General features: G+C 44.1%; 2 non-coding genes across 2 annotated transcripts; one reads left to right on the top strand and one right to left on the bottom strand.

The window, feature by feature from the left end:
- Positions 1-34: 34 nt before the first annotated feature.
- TRNAV-CAC (transfer RNA valine (anticodon CAC)) lies at positions 35-107 on the bottom strand. The gene has a single exon. It is a non-coding gene; the product is annotated as a tRNA-Val (tRNA).
- Positions 108-2,315: 2,208 nt separating this feature from the next.
- On the top strand, positions 2,316-2,387 carry TRNAE-UUC (transfer RNA glutamic acid (anticodon UUC)). Its single transcript has one exon. It is a non-coding gene; the product is annotated as a tRNA-Glu (tRNA).
- The last annotated feature ends 9,796 nt before the right edge of the window (positions 2,388-12,183 follow it).

The following is a 12,183-nucleotide window of genomic DNA, read 5'->3' as shown; positions in this document are numbered from 1 at the left end:
GGGGGGCGTGGAGGAGGGGGTCGTAAAAGGAAGTTGTTTCCGCCCGGTTTCGAACCGGGGACCTTTCGCGTGTGAGGCGAACGTGATAACCACTACACTACGGAAACGAGGCAGGCGGCCGGGCCTCCGGCTCTAACCCCCAAAAACGGCATTTCGGCCACACCCGTCCGGCCCGCCGACTTCGCTTGAACTGCCCAAGGCCCTGAAACCAGCCGCGTCCCTGCGGGCGAGGAGCCCGCGCCCCCGGAGCGGTCCCGGCAAAGGACCCCACGCCTCCCCGCCTCCCCCGAGGACAGGACCCTGGCGCCCTCAGCAGCCTGGCCTCGGGAACCGCACCGAACGCAGGGTGTCCGCCTCCAGGACGAGGGGCCCCAGGGCAGACGTCGGGTGCGCGCTCTTCCTCCGCCAGCCCTTTGGCTCTGCGCCGCCCCGCGGCCCTCCTGGCAGAGGGGTCCTTCCGATTCCTGCCGCCATCGCTTATTCTACTCGACTCCTTTAGTCCAATATTTTAATCATGCCTGTGTGTTTTAGTCAGTACCGTAGCAAAGGCCACATCTTAGGACATTTGGCTGTTTTAAAATACCGAACACGAATACAGGCCAATCCACGATTCCCTGCCTGGAATGAATTCGTTCGAAGACCACATAGAGTAAGTATAAATCTATTCAGGAGCCAGAGACAGTGCAGGCAGATTTCATGATTATTCGATTTCCTCCTCATCCCTTTTGAGATTCGTTTTGAAGAACAGTTTTGTTTTACCTTTTACAATACCTGACACTTCTTTTATTTGCCTTTTATAATTTTCCCGTTCAACAGGTCAAGGAGTGCGATTTTTAACCTAGGACAGGTCAAGAGGTAAAGGCGGTTTTCACAGAAAGCATGTGCCTGGAGGGGTTTTCAAGCTCACCTCACAGCAAAATGCTAGCCGACCAATGCTGGGAAAGACTAATGTTCTTTCTTTCTTTGCTTTTCTTTCTTGTCCCTCTCCCCCTTTCTCTTTTTCCTTTAGAAGTACAGCTTAAAAAGTTTGGCGAAGAATATGCCATTTTCTCCAGCGGTTGATCTCAGTGCAATGGTTACCGCGTGGCCTTCTCGCTCAAAGTTCAAGTGCTCCAACCCGAAGGAAGTGCGGGCAGCATATTCACTGGACATCAGCCCACAGTGCTCTGCTTTGTTCTGCTTTGGCTCAAAATGCAGTTAGGGATGCACCATCGTCACCAGCAACCGGAGGACCTGCTTCCAAAAAATGTGGCCTTCAAAGTAGCTTTCCATCATTGAATTTCTTTAGGTCACCCTCCCCCCTTTCCTTCCCTCCAAATTCTATTTTTCTCCTACCACCCCCAGCCAGGGGAGAGGATTCACTGTCTTTCTGTCGTGTCCGGACCCTCTGTGGTTGTACGTGGACAGGAGGAAGGAGTATTTGAACCTTCCCCTCCAGGAGCAAGACGGGCAATCGGGGCTCGAGAACCACAAACTAATACACTTGGATCAGCTGGGTTCCCGCAAACCCAGTCGAGCGGTCCTTGGAGCCTCTCTGTTGGCTGAAACGGAAGGCACGTGGGATTCCACACCCCGCAAGAGGAGCTACGCTGAGGGGCCCCGGCCCTAACCCCTTGCCCTCGAGGACAGGCCTGGAAGAGGGACAGAGCCGCCCCCTCACTCCCCCCCGCAACACCACTCCCCCCGAAAAAGAACAACGGCGGCTCAAACCCACGATCCCTAGACTTAGGGGAGAGGGAGCCAAGGTGCCAGCGTTAAACTGATCTCCCGCCTGTATCGGGAGAGTCGTTTGCCCGAGTCAGCAAGCCGATCGTGTGGCTCCGAGACGGCAATTAACAAAAGCAGCAGCAGGATTTTCGGACAAAGCAGGCATGTGGCGTGTGGCTGGGGGGCCGCGGGCAGGGGTGGGGGGGGGGGGCGGGACCTGAGTCCAGTCCAGGGCTGCCGAGCCTGCCTCGAAAGCCGTCTCGGTCCGCGCCGCCTCTGTCGCTGCGTCCCAAACTTTGGGGGATGTTGGGGACTGCGGGGTCTCACTCCGGGGGCCTCCCCTCCCGCCTCTTCGCGGCGACCTTGTGTCCACACGCAGCCACGGGTGCGGCCTGGACGGGGTGACTTGTGGACCTGGCGGGGCCCCGGGGCGCAATCGCTGTCCCGCACAGTGTAAGGTCTTTGTTGTGGGGCATCTTTTATAGAGGGAACGGCCTTAGGGGACAATTACTGAGAGGGGTGCGCGTCACCCAGAGCAAACAGACGGGAAATAGCCACCGCTTAACGCGGAGAGTACTCGTGCTTCTTAAAAAGAAGTGGCTGGCAGCTCCCTGGTGGTCTAGTGGCTAGGATTCGGCGCTTTCACCGCCGCGGCCCGGGTTCGATTCCCGGTCAGGGAACCTTTTTTTAATGGTTCCACATGCACGAATCTGGATCTTCATCCCCACGTGGGGGGCGGGCAGGGGCAGGTCTCCGGGTCCAGGCTGTCTCCAGGCTGTGCTGGCAGTTCAGAGCCTGGAGCCTGCTTCGGATTCTGTGTCTCCCTCTCTCTGCTCCTCCCCCGCTTGCACGCTGCCTCGCTCTCTCTCTCTCTCTCTCTCTCTCAAAAATAAACATTGAAAGATTTGGTCAAATAGAATTTTAAAAAATGACAGAAAGCAAAGGACCCTCTATTTCTGAAAGAAAGGCAAGAGAGGAGCCTTGCAGCTTGAGAGGAATGAAAGGGAAAGACAAGGGGGAGGTGGGGAGTCCCACTGCTCTTGGCTTGCAAGTAGCTCTCTCATGCCTCACAGCTGTGCAAGTCCCCCAGTTTCTGCAGCTTCCAGAAGCTCCAAGGTCCAAGGGGTAAAAACTTTCAATTTGTGCTTTGTTCAAAATCAGGAGTCCCGCCTGAGATGTGGGATTCTGAATCCAGGATGTGAAAATCCTGGGCCCTTCCAGGGGAGAGGCAATAAAGCCCCGAAGCAGGGGCCTCTGGAGAGCTGAGCTCTCATTTGAAGCTGTCTCAGTTCTTTCTGAAGACTTTGCTCCTGGTATATAATGCATTTGAATTTTGCATATCACATGCCCTAAATTTGACACAGCAGAAAGCTCTGTATTCAGGAAGGGGTTAGGAGCCATTACAGTGGAGAAGTTGCCTTACATGTGAAAAATGAAACTAATAATAACACTGTTAGTTATATTTGAATGGAAAAAAAATATCCTTTCAGAAACTGAGTAAAAACTATTTTCTTTGAAAAACTTTATTCTTTTCTGAAGGGCCTTTCTTGAAAATGCAAGAAATATAAGAGACCTCATTTGCATCCTTGGACTCCAAAGAACCCTGGAAATAGATTCAAGCTGGCTGAAGGCGGCAAGAAGAGTTGAAAACCGGGTTTGAGCATACCAAGCCTGCCTTCTAAGAAAGCATACACAGTTACAAAGAGCCAAATTCTGGCAATCCAAGAAAACAAATTCGCAGACAAATTCTATCTTTATTTCTAGAGCTCCGCATGAAAATATTTCAGTTAAGTCCACCAATACTCCACTCATTAGAGCTTTTTGTTATCTAATTTAAATGATAAAAGCAACGAGAATGAGATCACTGATCAAATGATAGCAAAATCCAACAGTGTAAGGAATCTACCTGAAAAAACTCAAAAGGAAGCCTTTGATTCTAAGTGGGTTTATGCCACCAAGCACTGAGTTTATAGTCCAAGGGACAGGTGACCCTGAAGTCTTTGTGCCATACTCTGGAACATAGAACTAGCTATGGTTGGTGTTTCTTGCTACAACTAGCTGTTGGTGTTTCTTTCATCCTATGCCCATCCAGGGTCCTCTAACTCTGTAAGTCTGGGGAGGCTTTGGACCTTGGAGACGTGACTAGGGAAGTCCTATCATGGAACACATTTGGGGGCCTGTGAGAATCCCTGTTAAGTGATTTCAGGGCTAGCCTGGCAGGCCAACTGTCCTCCCCTAACTTGTTCCTTACCTCCCTCAGAATGAAAGATTCTGCAAATCCCATCTGCAAACTGAGAAGACACCAGAACCCAGTTAAATTTTACTTCCCCTTGCTTGAAGTGAGGTGTCTTGTGGGCGCAGAAGCTTCCTTCCAACCATTTTTTACTGCTGTTTCTCCTTAGCCCCATGGTGAACTCAAGAGCTTCAGTTTTTTAGCATGCTTCCCACAGCTAACTTCACAGTTAACTTCACAGACATCAGCAGTATCACTTCAGGTTTTTTCTTTGGAGGAAAAGCAAATATTCAAGCATTACTTTTCTAAGCATTTTTTTCTACAAAAAAGCCCTGGGATTGACAATGAATGCCATCCTTTGAGTTGATTTCTAGCCAGGGAATAAATGTAAACAATATCCCAATTCTCAGCTTAAGGGCCACAAGCTTGAAGGACATACTCCAGGGGCAGGAATAACCGAGAATCTGATGAGAGGAAAGTAGAAGGATGGTGAGGCAAGTAAGACAGGACACTGAGGCCTACCAGGTGGTTCAAATCTTGTCTTATTTTGTTGAATAACTTATCAGTGTAAATGCCTGACCCAACAAATGGTCAGGAGGGAGTAAGGTGTGTGTGTGTATGTGCGTGTGTGTATGTGTGTAGGCGTGAGAAAGTCACATGGTAGCAGAGATGCAATTTGCTGAAGTTCCCAGTCTTATTTCTTTGTGAGGTGCCATTGTTCTATTGTGTTAACATTGTTGTAGTGACATCCTCGGTTAGAACTGAGTTACAATAAGTGAAGTGGTCCTGGAAGAATATGAGCTTAGGTATGGTTTCTGAGAATGTGTTCTGGATTATCTGCTATGGGGTCTTAGACCTGTTTAGATTTGAAGGTATTAAGGACCCTGATGTCAGGAAATACTGTCAGTTCATGGCATGCAGTAGCAAAGCATTTACTCAAGAGGCTTTCACTGTTCACTTGCTTGGTTGACCGAAAACTTGCACCAAAAGTGGCCTATTGTAAATGAAGTTTAAACGCCAGAACTTCTTTGGTATATTACAGAGGAAAGTATCCAAAAGCTTAGGGAGATCAGGATACTAGAGAGGATTTATCATATAAGACAAGCTCACTCACCCCTATCTATATTCTCTGGAAAGGTCGAGAAGAACACTATTTTCAACAAGGTTGTGAGAAATATATTCAAGAGGGTTGTCTCTGCATCTTCAAAGGACTCTGTAGTGGCTATTTCTTGAAGGACAGTGGGAGCTGCTGCCATTGAACTGTGATTCCTGAAATTAATGGGGATAATGGAAAGATGGCGTTGAGAGGGTCACATGACAATGATAAATCTCTAAAGAAAAAGTGGTCACAGCTAATACAACGGGTAGCAGACCTGAAGCAGTAGTCAGAATGGCTTACCACTCTTTATCATGAACTCATCAGTGTCCCCAGATCTGAAATAGATGGGTAACCTATTAGAATTTTACTTGATCTGTATAAACAGAAATATTTTAGGTCTAGTGAACATAGGTCTGACTTGAATCACAATAGCCACAAATCCTTAACAAATTCACAATCATAGAGCCCTTTGAATGAAGGAAAGATAGGTTCCCTCGAGGAAAGATGCTATTTATACAGCTAAAAATTAACACTCTCAGACCTTTAGCCATATAGCATGATCTTGCCAGAGTCATCTGAGTAGAATGCTCTAATAGTAAAAGATGAGTTTATAAGAGAATATTTGAAAACTGTGCCATAATAAATATTACTTTACGGTAGCTATTATTGGTTATGTTTTATTGCCAAAAAATTATATAAGGATTATCATTATGGTTGATTATCATTATCATTAAGGATTATCATTATCATTATCATTATGGTTGATCAGTGAAAATCAGAATGAGGCAAGTTTAGAGTTTGAACATCTGACTGTCATGAGATTTACCTTTACTAGGAAGCACAGAGTAGCTAACTACATATTTAAGCAGCATTTAACAATTTTATAGGAGCATATAATGAAATTCTTTATAGCAGTATTTGGTATTTTTAACTTTAGCCATTTCAGATACGTGGAATGATATCTCATTGCGGTTTTAATTTGCATTTGCCTAATGGCTAGTGATGTAATGGCTTGTCACATGCTTATTTGCAGTTTTTATATCCTTTCAGGGGAAATATCAGTTTATATCTTTGTTAATTTTCTAATTGGGTTGTTACTTTACTGTTGAGGTTTTTTGTTTTTGTTTTTTTTTTTATGTTTATTTATTTCTGAGACCCAAGAGACAGAGCATGAGCGGGGGAGGGGCAGAGAGAGAGACACAGAATCAGAAGCAGGCTCCAGGCTCTGAGCTGTCAGCACAGAGGCTGATGTGGGGCTCAAACTCATGATCTGTGAGATCATGACCACCTGAGCTGAAGTCGGATGCTTAACCGACTGAGCCATCCAGGCGCCCCAAAATTCTTTTTATATTCTAGATACTAGTCTTTCATGGATATATGGTTTGCAAATATTTTCTCCTTGTCTTTTCATTCTCTTAACAAAGTCTTGTAGAGCAACAGTTTTTAATTTTGATGTGGTCCAATCTATCAATCTTTCCTTTAATGGATCATGCTTTTGGTGCCAAGAGTAATAACTCTTTGCCTAGTCCTAAATCCTGAACAGTTTTAAGTTGGGGCTCATTTTTTTTTTTTTTTTTTTTTGCCTATCAATGTCCAATTGCTCCAGTATCATTTGTTGAAAAAGACTATCCTTCCTCCATGGGATTGCTTTTGCACCTTTATAAAAAATCTGTTGAACATACGCGTGTGGGTCTATTTTGTGGGTTCTCTATTCTGTTCCATTGATATATCTATGCTTTCACCAACACCACACTGTATTGCTTACTATATATAATAACCCTTAATTTCAGGAGTGATTCCTCTCACTTTATTCTTCTTTTTCAAGATTATATTAGCTGTTTGAGAGTCTGTTACTTCCTTATAAGTTTTATAACAAGCTTATCTATGTCTCCAAAAAAATTTGCTGGGATTTTGATAGGAATTGCACTAAACCTATAGGTCAGTTTGGGGGGAGTTGACATCTTTAATATCTTGAGATGTCCAAACATGGACAGAGTATACCTCTCCATTTATTTAGGTCTTTTTTATTTCTTTGATCAGTATCTTGTCATTTTAAGCACACAAATCCTTTATTTGCTTTGTTAGATTTATACCTTAGTAATTCATTTTCTTTGGAGCAATTGTAAATTATATTGTTTTTAAACTTCAATTAAATTCAATTAAATAATTCCCAAGTACTCATTGTTAGTGTATAGAAATTCAGTTGATTTTTGTATGTTGATCTTGTATCCTGCAATCTTGCTGAACTCATTTATTAGTTCTGGATTTCTTTTTTTCCTTGGAATTGTCTACATAGACAGTAATGTCATATGCAAATAGGGTTGGTTTTATTTCTTCCTTACTAATCTGTATGCCTTTTATTTCTTTATTCTTGCCTTACTGCAGTGGCCAGAACTTGCAGTATGATATTGATTAAAGTCATGAGAACAGACATCATTTTCTTGTTCCTAATCTTTGGGGAAAAGCATTCAGTCTTTCACCACCAAGTATAATGTTAGCTGTAGGTTTTTTGTAAATGGTTTTTATTAAATTGAGTAACTGCCTCTCTTGTCCTATTTATCTGAGAGTTTTATTCATGAATGGGTATTGGATTCTGTTGCATACTCTTTCTGCGTCAGTTGGTGTAATAGTATGTTGTGTCTTCTTTAGCCTGTTGATATAGTGAAATATGTAGAGGCAGCTTTTAGACAACAGGTGTGCGTGAGCAATGGAATGTAGAAAGAGCCCTCAGTGACTCTCTGGCTGAATACAGACAGGCCCACCACCAGGCAACCCATCTCAACATATCCATAGGCCCTGACTAACCAATGGGCTACTTACAACCAGGCACAGTTCAAAAAAAAAGGGGAAATGCCTTACCTACCCATACTCCTCACCTTCCACATTTAAAAATAGCCCCCACCCACCGCCTCATTGCAGACACTCTGCTCTGCTGACCTGTCTGTAGCCCCCTTGTGGTGTATTCTTCTCTCCTTCGCTCTGCCTTGGGTGAATCTTTTCACCGCTCAAGCCACCAGCTTCCACTGTAGCAGGATTTTCACACAGAGATGGGACGTGGAGGCTCTTCTTTCCAGGAAGCAGTTTTATTCATGCCGCCACAGGCTCAGTGGGCTAAGACCCCAAAAAAGCAGAGCCTCAAGTGCAGTGGGCTTTTATGCAATTTCGACTTGTCTTCTGTATATGGTGACACATAGAGTCTGATTGGACACAGTCGAAGTTGCAGAGTCTGTTAGAGTTATGCATATGTGTATAGGAGTTCATTGGGCCAAGTTGCGTGTTGCCTTCCTTTGTTCTGAGAAGGTCTCCACCACATTCCTTAGGGAGGGGCTCTACCACACTACCTGATGGTCACCCCACACTTGGGGGCCCCCAGCCGATTGAAAGACAGACACCATAAACTATACCAATTAATTTTTTAGTGTTAAGCCAACCTTGCACACTTAGAATAAATCCCACTTTGTCATGGTGTATACTTTTTTTTATACATTGCTGGATTCAATCTGCTAATATTTTGCTGATAATTTTTGCATTTAAGTTCATGAGGGCTATTGGTTTTTAGTATTCTTTTGTACTATCTTTGCCTGGTTTAGGTATCAGGGTAATGGTAGACTCATAAAATGAGTTGGAAAGTGTTCCTTCCTCTTGTATATTTCAGATTAGATTGTGTAAAATTGATGAAGTTTTGGGGTGATGGGGGGTTCGTGGGATTCAGAGCTGATGGCCAAGAAATAATTCTTGAAGACACCTTTGGTGCAAAAAGGTGCTTTATTAAAGCATGGGGACAGCACCCTTGGGCAGGCAGAGCTGCACTATAAGTATGGGGGTGACCCTTTTATGGAGTGTGGGGAGATGAAGTCAAGAGGGGGTTTCAAGAGATACTTTCACATGCTAAAGACTTATTGGAGGCCTTGCTGTTGTCAAGCTAAGGTTGTTTTTCCCTCTAGCAAAGCATTAACATTAAGACTGTAGGGAGTTCCTGGACTTTAGGCTATTGATGGGATTGCCTCTTTCTGGTAAACAGGTGGAGACTCTTATCAGTTTTTTGTCATTTCCTGTTTTTGGATAGCCAGGAGAGTCCAAGGAATATCATATCTGTCCCACCTAGTGTGGGGGAGGGGGGGAGTGTGCGTGGGGGGTGTTAGCTTCTGCTTTGTCCTCAGTTTGCTTCACGCCCCCTCATCAAAATTCATGTTACTTCTTCTTTAAATGTTTCATAGACTTTTCTGGTGAAACCATCTGGGCTGGGAGATTTGTTTATGGCGAGTTATTTAATTACAAATTCAATTCTTCAGGGATGCCTGGGTGGCTCATTTGGTCAAGCATCTCTTGATTTTGGCTCTGGCCTCATCATGTCATGAGTTCAAGCCTCATGTTGGGCTCTGTGCTGGGTGTGGAACCTACTTAAAAAAAGAAAATAAACAAATTCAATTCTTCAATCTTTATAGGATTTTCAGATTGTCTATTTCATCTTGGTTCAGTTTTGCTAGCTTGTGTTTTTTGAAGAATTAGCCCAATACTTCTAAGTTTTCCAAGGTGTTTTTTGTTATTCACAACAAACCTCTTTCAACCACACCTGAATTTATGTTAATAGAGGGACTTTTGGAAAGCCCCTAAGGATGAGGACTGGTTGCCAGTGGAACTGTGATTAGAAGGTTGGAACTTTCAGTCCTACCCTCCTACCCTTAGGGAGGGGAGAGGGCCTGGAAATTGCCTCAATCACCAATAACCCATAATTTACTCAATCATGCCTACATAATGAAGCCTCCATCAAAAATCCCAGAACCATAGGGCTCTAAGAGCTTCCAGGCTGGTGAACACAGGGAGGTGTTAGGAGATTGGCAACCCCAGAGAGCGTGTGGAAGCTCTGCGCCCCTTTTCATATACCTTGCCCCATGCATCTCTTCCATCTGGTTGTTCCTGAGTTATATTTTGAAATAATAAACAAGTAACCTAGTAAGTAAACTGTTCTCCTAAGTTCTGTGAGACACTCTAGCAAACTAACTTAACCCAAGGAAGGGATTCTGGGAACCTCTGGGTTATAGCTGGTGGGTCAGAGGCGTGGTTAATAACCTGGACTGGTGATTGGTATCTGAAATGGGAAAGAGACAATCTGAAGGGACTGAACTCTTGTGGGATCGGACACTAACTCCATTAGTTAGTGTCCGAATTGAGTTAAATTGTAAGACACCCAACTGGTGTTGCAGAATTACTGACGTGTGGAAAACTCACATATCTGGTGTCAGAAATAAATTAGTGTTGTAATACTGAGGCTAGAGGAGACACACCAAGGATGTTTTTCCTTTACAACAAGTTCACTTTGGGTAAGTTACTCTCCTAGTTCTCACTGCTTCACTTAGGATGCTCTTTGAGGAGTCCGATGATGCTACAGGCATTCCTTAGGGTTCCCTGATTTTTTTGAACCCAGCCTGAAGACCATCTTTATTCTTGTCATGTTGGCTACCACATGCTCTGCCATTATCTTGGCTTTCTTCAGATAATTTTCATCCTCCAAATTTGCTGACTTTCTTCCATTTTCTCTCTCAGCTCTGGACTCTCAGGGCATTGGCTCAGCTCAGGCTATTAGAGGAAACACACACCATAGGGCCCAGGTCAGGTCCCAGCAGCAGTTCCCAGGGCACGTTTAATACACATTACAGTTCCCCACGGACTCAGAGAAAACTGAGTGGGAGAAGACCTCGAAGAGCTAGAACAATAACCTTATTTTACTGACGAGGAAACAGGCCCGGAGACTAAGAGATCTTCCCAAACTCCCCCACCACTAAATGGCATCAGAATCACCACACAAACCTTGGCCTCAAGCTTCTCTGTCCAAACGATATAACAACCCCCCAGGGACCCACATCTAAATTTCAGGGGACCTTGGAACAAACATAGGTATTTCCACTGTTAAAACAAAGAGCCTTTCCTGGGACATTTTTTAAAATGTTTATTTTTGAGACAGAGACACAGTGTGAATGGGGAAGGGGTGGAAAGGGAGACAGAATCCAGAGCAGGCTCCAGGCTCCGAGCTGTCAACACAGAGCCTGACACAGGGCTCGAACTCACACACCGCAAGATCATGACCTGAGCCAAAGTTGGACACTTAACCAACTGAGCCACCCAGGGGCCCCTCCTGGGGCATTTTTAAAATCACACTTCTATAGTCCTATTATTTATACTCAGTCAATTTTCAGTTGTGGCTGACACAATGGGATGAAGGAACACAAGTATTAAGTAAAACTTACCACAGTCATAATTAAAATGTATTGGTGTGGTTATCTATAAAATACTGGGCTCCTGTGCCAGGAAACCATCTTCCTGAGAGCAGGCACGCTGTCTGCCTTGTTCATCCAATCTCCCCAGTGCCTCCACAAGAAACTGCCAGATAAAACATTGTTGTAAATAGTTGTTGAATGTATAAGTAACAGTTACCAGGAATAACTAACTCTTACGGATATTGTCCACAAATCCCATCCTGGGTCTGTGCTGAAGAAATAAAAGCACAGCCTTGGGAAAAGCAGTCTAAGATGTGAATACCAGCTTCATCACATACCGCATATGCTTTTGTAAGGGTTAAATTGTAGTGTAAGGCTAATGCTTAGCTTGAAAAATAATAACTTTGTTCTGACACTGAAGGCCAAAAGATAACAGCCTTGCTTTTACTCTTGTAAATCATACTTCATACTCTTGCGAATCAGGCTTTACCAATGAAGGAAACAAAAGCTCAAAAGAGCATCAGAGACAAGGTCCAGGAGATCCACTGGTTACAACTTAGCGGCAGAAAGTCTAAAATAATCACCTCATTCAATAACTGTTTCTGACTCATCTGGCAACTGTTTCTAACTCATCCGGGAACTGTTTCTCTGTTCTGTTCCCAGATAAAACGATGTGATCGGCTTTAAAAACTCTGTACCCCAGCTGTTCGGAGCCACACTCTTATCAAGAGTGTTGGTCCCAATCAGTCGGCCTTGCCTCTCGTTGTAATAGACTTTGTTGTGACTGTCACTGGTGCCCGTAGCATTCTGTTTCAGGAGTCGTGTGGATGCAACACTTTAGTGGATGATTTCACTATCCTCTTTTTTAAAAATGGTTTTATTATTATTTTATTTATTTAAAAAAATTTTTTTTCAACGTTTTTTATTTA

The sequence above is a fragment of the Panthera uncia genome, assembly GCF_023721935.1.
Source record: "Panthera uncia isolate 11264 chromosome C1 unlocalized genomic scaffold, Puncia_PCG_1.0 HiC_scaffold_4, whole genome shotgun sequence".
NCBI classification, from domain to species: Eukaryota; Metazoa; Chordata; class Mammalia; order Carnivora; family Felidae; genus Panthera; species Panthera uncia.
Note: the sequence above shows the minus strand (reverse complement) of the source record. Positions and strands in the feature narration are given on the sequence as shown.